Source organism: Nicotiana attenuata, unplaced genomic scaffold (genome assembly GCF_001879085.1).
Source record: "Nicotiana attenuata strain UT unplaced genomic scaffold, NIATTr2, whole genome shotgun sequence".
Lineage (NCBI taxonomy): Eukaryota > Viridiplantae > Streptophyta > Magnoliopsida > Solanales > Solanaceae > Nicotiana > Nicotiana attenuata.
The window spans coordinates 1-7286 of NW_017671228.1; the positions used below are offsets into that span (position 1 = coordinate 1).

Genomic DNA, 7286 nt, shown 5'->3' on the forward strand with positions numbered 1-7286 from the left:
TCCAAGTCATGAATCTGTTAGTAACAGATAAGAGCTTACAATGGTAGAAAGCTCTTTTGTAAGTTGTGATTTTTTTGAACTTTTGTCTCTACTGCTACTAATACTACCATTATTATTCTGCTTGTTTTTTTTTTTTTTTTGGTATGTCAGTGTTTGGATGTGTACAAAACTTAAAAAATGAGCAATGATCATTGAAACAAGCTAAGGGCATATAAACCAAAAGTAGCCTTGAATCTAGTGGTTTTCAATATATCTTGTAGAGCATCTTTCTCCAAAAAGTTATAACAAAAATATGTCATTAACGGCAAAGTAAGATGTTAAAATCAAAAAAAGTGTAAATCAAAATGTATTACTAAAGAAAAAGAACATAAACCATATAAAAATGAAAATATAGAGTATAATTACTGTTACTTTATACCCCCCTTAAATTTGTCTGAGTTTTTCATCTAGAAACTTAATTAAAGCCTATGACCTATTGATCACCTGACCTATAATCAAACTGTGTCAACTAAACATAAGACGTTTACATGGCAGATGACTTGTTTCTCACTAAAAATTGAGCTACAACAAACACTTTTGTCAAAAACATAAACTGGAAAAATGAAGAGAAATAGGACTTATTTAACCATTTGAACATTAGGAAACCTTGGGCAAAATATTTTACAATCTCAGAAAATATAAAAGATCAATGAAGTAGTGATTACAAATACTAGTAGATTCCATGGATAATAAGAAGATAATGAAGAGTGGACCTTTTAGATCAATAGAGAGAGAGAGAGAGAGAGAGAGAGAGAGAGAGAGAGAGAGAGAGAGAGAGAGAAGAGAGAGACGAGAGAGAGAGAGCAGGAGGAGAGAAGAGAGAAGAGAGAGAGGAGAGAGAGACGAGAAAGAAATTAACATCACTGGTCTTTTTATTATTTAATATAAAATAAAAGCATTTTTGTTTGTTAGTATGAAACGAGCAATTCAATAATAATTCAGTCCTATTTGGCCTTTTTCACTTTTCTGTCTCCCATAGAAATCCAGAAAGATCAATGACATTTAAGAAACACTCTGACCTGATCAATCAAGCTTCAAGAGCAAATTTTAAGTGTGAATTTTGGATTCATAAATGATGAGTTTTGAAGCATTTTATCATTTCTTGAGATCTATACTTATACTATATTCGCAGCCATCACCCCAAAGAAATGCTACATGTCCAATTGCCTGGCACGGCATCCACAAAAATAGAAATTTCCACATCGCTTTTAAACATTTTCTAGCATATATCTACTCTCTTATTTTTATTCTTTTGTTTTTGCTCCTTGTTTACATCATCTTCGACAATTTATTAGACGTTTGGAAGTGTTATCATTCTTCCGAAAGAAACCTGAAGCTAATAACATTAAGCTATCCATAAATTGTTAGCGATGAATCCCTGCAGTACAATAGCGAGCAGCTATATTTACAGCCAAATTATATATTACTAACAATATCGACTATCAATTATCACATCGAATTATTACCGACACAAATATGGATCTAGATTAATTTCTCAGTGCAAATATCAATTGGTTAAATACAACTGTCTAGTTTTTTAAATTGATCGAGTGGCAAGAAACAGATGCCCAAAATTCTTTGAAAGAATACCAAAAAGACTAAAATACCGAAGAAGAAACAGTTTCACTTCCTCTACCCTAAATGCTTGGATAAAGCAACACAAAATTCATAATTAAAAACTGAAATTGAGTAAGAGAAGCTGTAAACTATCGCATTCAAGACAACTATTTCTACAGGCAAAAAGTAACACATACTAAAAACGAACAAATTGAAGAGTCGTCGGAGAGCATGTTGTGGAGGAAGAGGCGAAAACCTGGAATTTTAAAAGTTGGGAGGAACCTACCTTGCAAAGGGACAAGTATGGAGAAGGAGCCAAAGAATTAGGAAGAAAAAAATTTTTGTGGGAAGCATAGTTATCTATTAGGGATGTTTCTTTGCCTAAGAGAAATTTTTATGGGTATAGTTTCGTATAGCTGTTATCCGATTAGGGCTTTTTGCCTTTGAAAAAATTCGGGGCTTGTGTGTTTTATCGGGAAAAGGAGGAAAACTTTTGCATATAATTTATTTTCTCATTTTGATCCCTTCACCCGATACACATGACCCAAGATGCCAACAGGAATTCTAACAGAATTCACATTTTGAGACCTTTCATTAATTCTTCTTCTCTCAAGGTCTGAAGCGCTATCCTCCAGTGTGCTGCTCATGATATTCCTGACTCCGGGAGTAACTAACCACGAATGTCATCAATAATTACAATGATGCACGCAGTCAAGATAAGGGTCGGAATGCACTATGATCAAATGCAAAATGCTGCTGGGGCGTTCCGTCATCCAAATGGACATAAAAAAACAAGGGAACTCGTAATGACACATACCGAGTCATGAAAGTAGTATTAGGGATATCTGGCTTCGAATCTTCCACAATGATGATAACTGACGCAAGTCAATCTTGGAAAACACTGGGGACCCTTGTAACTAATCAAATAGGTCATCGATACGAGGCAAATGAATCCAGTTCTTCACTGCTAACTTTGTTCAACTGGCGATAATAATGACATTCGCATAGAACATCTTTGTTCTTGAATCACGCCCAACACTGCGTTAGAAAGACTCTGCCGGACGTGTGCGATATAACCCGAGTATTACGCCCAGGGTCGAATCCACGAGGTTAACCTATTCAACCACTATCCTTCAGACCCACCTATTCTTCAGAACCAGCTTCCTTTCCCAAATATTTCAAATCTCAGTTGAATGTTCTTTACAACTACTGGCTTGCAAGTAACTAAATAGCTGTAAAAACCTACAACTATAAAGTTTGTAAGACAATTATGATTAAAAGCTAAGGCAATGATTTTTCCGCCTATTTGATGGAATCCCTTCTGTTTATGCTCATCACAAATTTACCAACACCTGCTCCTAATCATCATGACGCTAATTTACCGTAAAATCTCTCCGAGTCAATCACAGTAATTTACTATTGCACTCTCCGAGATACACTAGCTTACTTTATTTAGCACGATTTACTTTAGATTACACCAAGGCTCGTTATCCCTAATCCGCCTTTAAACCGAATTATAAGATTCCTCTAATAATCTAGGAGTGGTGTTGTTCAACAATACCCTAAAATATGCACTCTTTTCCATTTATTGCACACTAATAGGCACAAGCTAATTGAGGATCCTGTCAATTAACTACAACAACACGAAGTTGAACAAATACTAGATTAAACTAGCAATTTGTATTCACATAAATCAAGAGTTTTCATCACCATAGGTTCCATCAAAACCTTAGACAAGGAAATTTAGCTACTCCATGGCTATGGGAAAGAAAACTAGATTGAATTCATCATAAAATCAAAAGTAAAGAAGAAAGATGTTTTGAGTATTCTCTCACAATGTTTTTCCTTGCTAGAACTAAAATTAAGTACATGCTCTCTTGGCCGAAGTCTAATGTTTTAATAAGGGTTTAGGTCTAGAAAATCCCGTGTTTTTTTACACTTTAGTCCCTGAGTTTCTGCTTTCCGCGATAAAGAAACTAAGACCACAAATAGAAAATAATTATGTATAAACTGTCATATAGATATAAACTGAGATGGGAAAATATGTTGGTTGACAAAAGTTATCTCAAATCGATATGGAAAACCAGCTTTTAATATTTAATTTAGCAGTCCAAATAGTTTCCTATATGATCAGGTACCTTTACTACTAACATAAACAGTCATTATTTTGATCGTCGGAGTATCATTTCAATTGGCTGAGTATAAAAGGCTTTATATGGAGATATAATTAGTAAAATTGTATGACATTTCTAATTTAGTCTGTCCATATCATTTCTTTGATCTTAATCATTGATTCAATTTTATATACTTGAACTCTCTTCTCTTGAATTTGGTCTGTAGGCTGAAATGGAAAAGATACAATCAACATAACAAAGTGAAGATGTCGGTCAATCAGTTGATGCATTTGCATCAGTCATAGGACTCGAGCATCCACGCCGCGTAAGATTGTATGGATGTGGGGTTTCCAAGACCGCCTTAAAAAAGTGGGAGATATTAGACCCTCTTTAAATTCTACTGATGAGATGATGTAGCAAAAAATAGAAGAAATAGAATATAGAATTCATCAAAGAATGCAGGAAAAGTTCAATGCACAAAAGGATGCTATGGAAAGAGAATTACAATTAACGTCGTCGCACAACTTCAGCATCTTAACCCAGGATTACGGATTGATACTAACATGTTCGCTTTCAGTGCTCGTTCACCTGGATAAACTTACTCTACACAACAAGCTGCTATTAAACTAATCAATCTTCTATCTACTGGTAGTAACGATCTGGTTAGTAATTACTCAAAATGTTAAACCTCTTCTTCTCTTTCTTATTCTCTTTCTTCTTCTTCTCCGTCATTCTGCTATTTCTTCTACCACTGCACTTTATCTGTGTTCATAAATGTTTTAGTTCTTGTTCTCTCTCTCTCTCGTGCAATTGAGTGGTCTCGCTTCATGCACACACCTAGCTGTGTGGTTTTCACAGATAATCTTGATCTTTTCTTCACTTTGCCTTGATAGTCTTGTCATTATAGTTCTTTTACCATTTCTCTTTTGGATTTTTGTTGATGTATAGTTATTTGGTTATCTCGCAAGTTCTGTTATTGTGATGCAAACTTTTTGTGTTGCCTTGCCGACATTATTATTGTGAGTTTTAAACAGATCTTCATATTAGTGATCCAACCGAAAACTTGTAAGGTCTGGAGACCTATGAGTTTTAAACTTTTAGCATTTTGAATAGCTATGCTCAAAGTTAATAGTTCCAGAAGATTTACTAATATGTCACATTTTAGATTGTTTTAAGAAAAATTTAACAAAATGCTCCGAGATCAGAGAAAGCTACTTATTTAGATATACACTTTGCTTTACTTCAATGATATTTTTATATTCACAGATTATCCAATTTTAATTGTGGAAAATTTCTTAGATTCGCCGGACTTTCCCTTCTTTGGTTAGTCTTAATTCTTTTTTGAACTTGTTTAGTCTAGTGTATATAAATATGTTGTACACAGTAGCGGTTTCACTTTCTTTTTGGTGATCACTTTAATATTTTGAGTGTAACTTTAGTGTATGGAGGGTTTATATTGGCTATATCGAATTTAAACAGAATTGAATTTTGCACATATAAGATATACAGGCAGCAACATAACTAGTAATATCTAACCAATCCTCAAGAGTAACTATTCGTGTTGTTTATACCCCCATGCTTACCGTGTGCACTTAATTTTTTTTGTTTGTAAAGTCTAAGACGAATATTTAATTTTTTTTCCAATGATCATGTTCAATCACATTTTTACTGGCCTACTTATTTAGCCTTGTCGAGTGGCTCATCCATTCAGTTTCTCATTGAGCAGCCCAGCCAAGTACAGGAAAAGTGGCTACTGAATCGTAGCCACAGTGGGCAGCTGTTATGCACTTTGTTCACAATCTACTTAACTCAATTCAACGAAATGCAAAAGGTGTCAATTTTTAGGACATTAGACTAGTGTTGAGCTTACTTATCTATTGCTTTCACCTAGTGAGAATTATACAAGGTTTGCTCTAGTGATAATTGTCTTCTGTTTACGAATTGTGAGGACAATCCTTGAACTGACAGTCATTTATGATGGAACTGGAAAGGATTGTGATTTTCCCCTTTAACACTCATTTTATGTCTTTTCCTTTTATGATTGCTTGAATTGTCAATTAGCGTTGGAAGGTAATGACTTTGTTCATCTTTTTTTTGTAGGTGGAGAAATGATGAAAAGAAAATCAAAAGCGATGAAGTTCTAGACTTTACTTAAGAAGGTTTTTAAATTATTGCTGAAACTTTAGATGTTCTAGGAATCTTTTGTTAGCAAACATTTTGAAACTTTTGTAAAATTTATGCAGCTTGGGTTAGAGGCGCATTTTGCTTTTATGGATATTACTGTATAGCTTGTTGGACAATTAATTTGGAGTGTGAATGTTAATGAATAGTTTCATTCTGAGAATTATATAAATTTTAGTGTATATTGTTTCAATTAAGCTGTTACATTTGCCTATCAGAACCGTTGCAATAGGCCACAAGATGTGTTTCAGTATATAATGTAAATTGTTGCAATAGGTCATGAAAACCGTTCCGGTAGGATCTTTAAACCGACGCAATAGGTCATGAAAACCATTCCGATAGTTTTTGCTCGATTGTAAGAAACTGTAGCAATCGGGAAAAACCGTCACTATAGCATAAGAAAACCGTTGTAGTTCCGTTAAATAGACGTTGCCATAGCTTACATAACCGTTACATTAAATCAAATGGTAACGATTTTGACCGTTACAGTAGAATACATATACTCGTTGCATAAGAAAGAGGAATAACCGTTGCGATAGATGGTACTATAGCAACGGTTATAGCAACCGTTGCTTACGAGCTATTGGCACGCGACCAGATGGAACGGTCACCAAACCGTTGCAATATGGCTATTGTAACGGTTTATGTGGCTGTTGCAACGGTTTTTCCTGCGTTGCCATAGGCTGATTTTCTAGTAGTGGCAGTGTTGGCCCAGACCATCTTCAGCTATAGAGATCCGGAGCTTCCTAGGTTTGGCGGGATATTACCGTCAATTTGTTGAGGGGTTCTCGTCTATTGCAGTGCCTATGACCAGGTTGACCCAGAAGGGCGCTCCGCTTAAATGGACAAATGAGTGTGAGGAGAGCTTTCAAAAGCTCAAGACAGCTTTGACTACAGCCCCAGTATTGGTATTGCCTTCATGTTTGGGGTCTTATACAGTTTATTGTGATGCATTGCGAGTTGGCCTCAGCGCGGTGTTGATGCAGGACCGTAGGGTGATTACCTACGCGTCCAGACACTTGAAGGTGCATGAAAATAACTATCATGTCCACGACTTTGAGTTTGCTGCTATTGTTCATGCCTTGAAGATTTGGAGGCACTATTTGTATGGTGTCCCTTATGAGATCTACACTGATTACCGGAGTTTGCAGCATATGTTCAAGCAGAAGGATCTTAATTTGCATCAGAGGAGGTGGTTAGAGATGCTTAAGGATAATGATATCACCATTTTGTACCACTCGTGGAAGGCTAATATGATGGCCGATGCTTTGAGTTGCCGGGCAGAGAGTTTGGGGAGTTTAGCTTATCTACCAGTAGCAGAGAGGCCCATGCCGTTGGATGTTCAAGCCTTAGCCAGCCAGTTTATGAGATTGGATATTTCTGAGACTAGTTGAG

General features: G+C 35.7%; 1 long non-coding RNA gene across 1 annotated transcript; it reads left to right on the forward strand.

Annotated features, from left to right (window-relative positions):
- Positions 1-3937: 3937 nt before the first annotated feature.
- LOC109206842 lies at positions 3938-6073 on the forward strand. Its single transcript, XR_002064910.1, has 2 exons — positions 3938-4372; positions 5811-6073. It is a non-coding gene; the product is annotated as an uncharacterized LOC109206842 (long non-coding RNA).
- The last annotated feature ends 1213 nt before the right edge of the window (positions 6074-7286 follow it).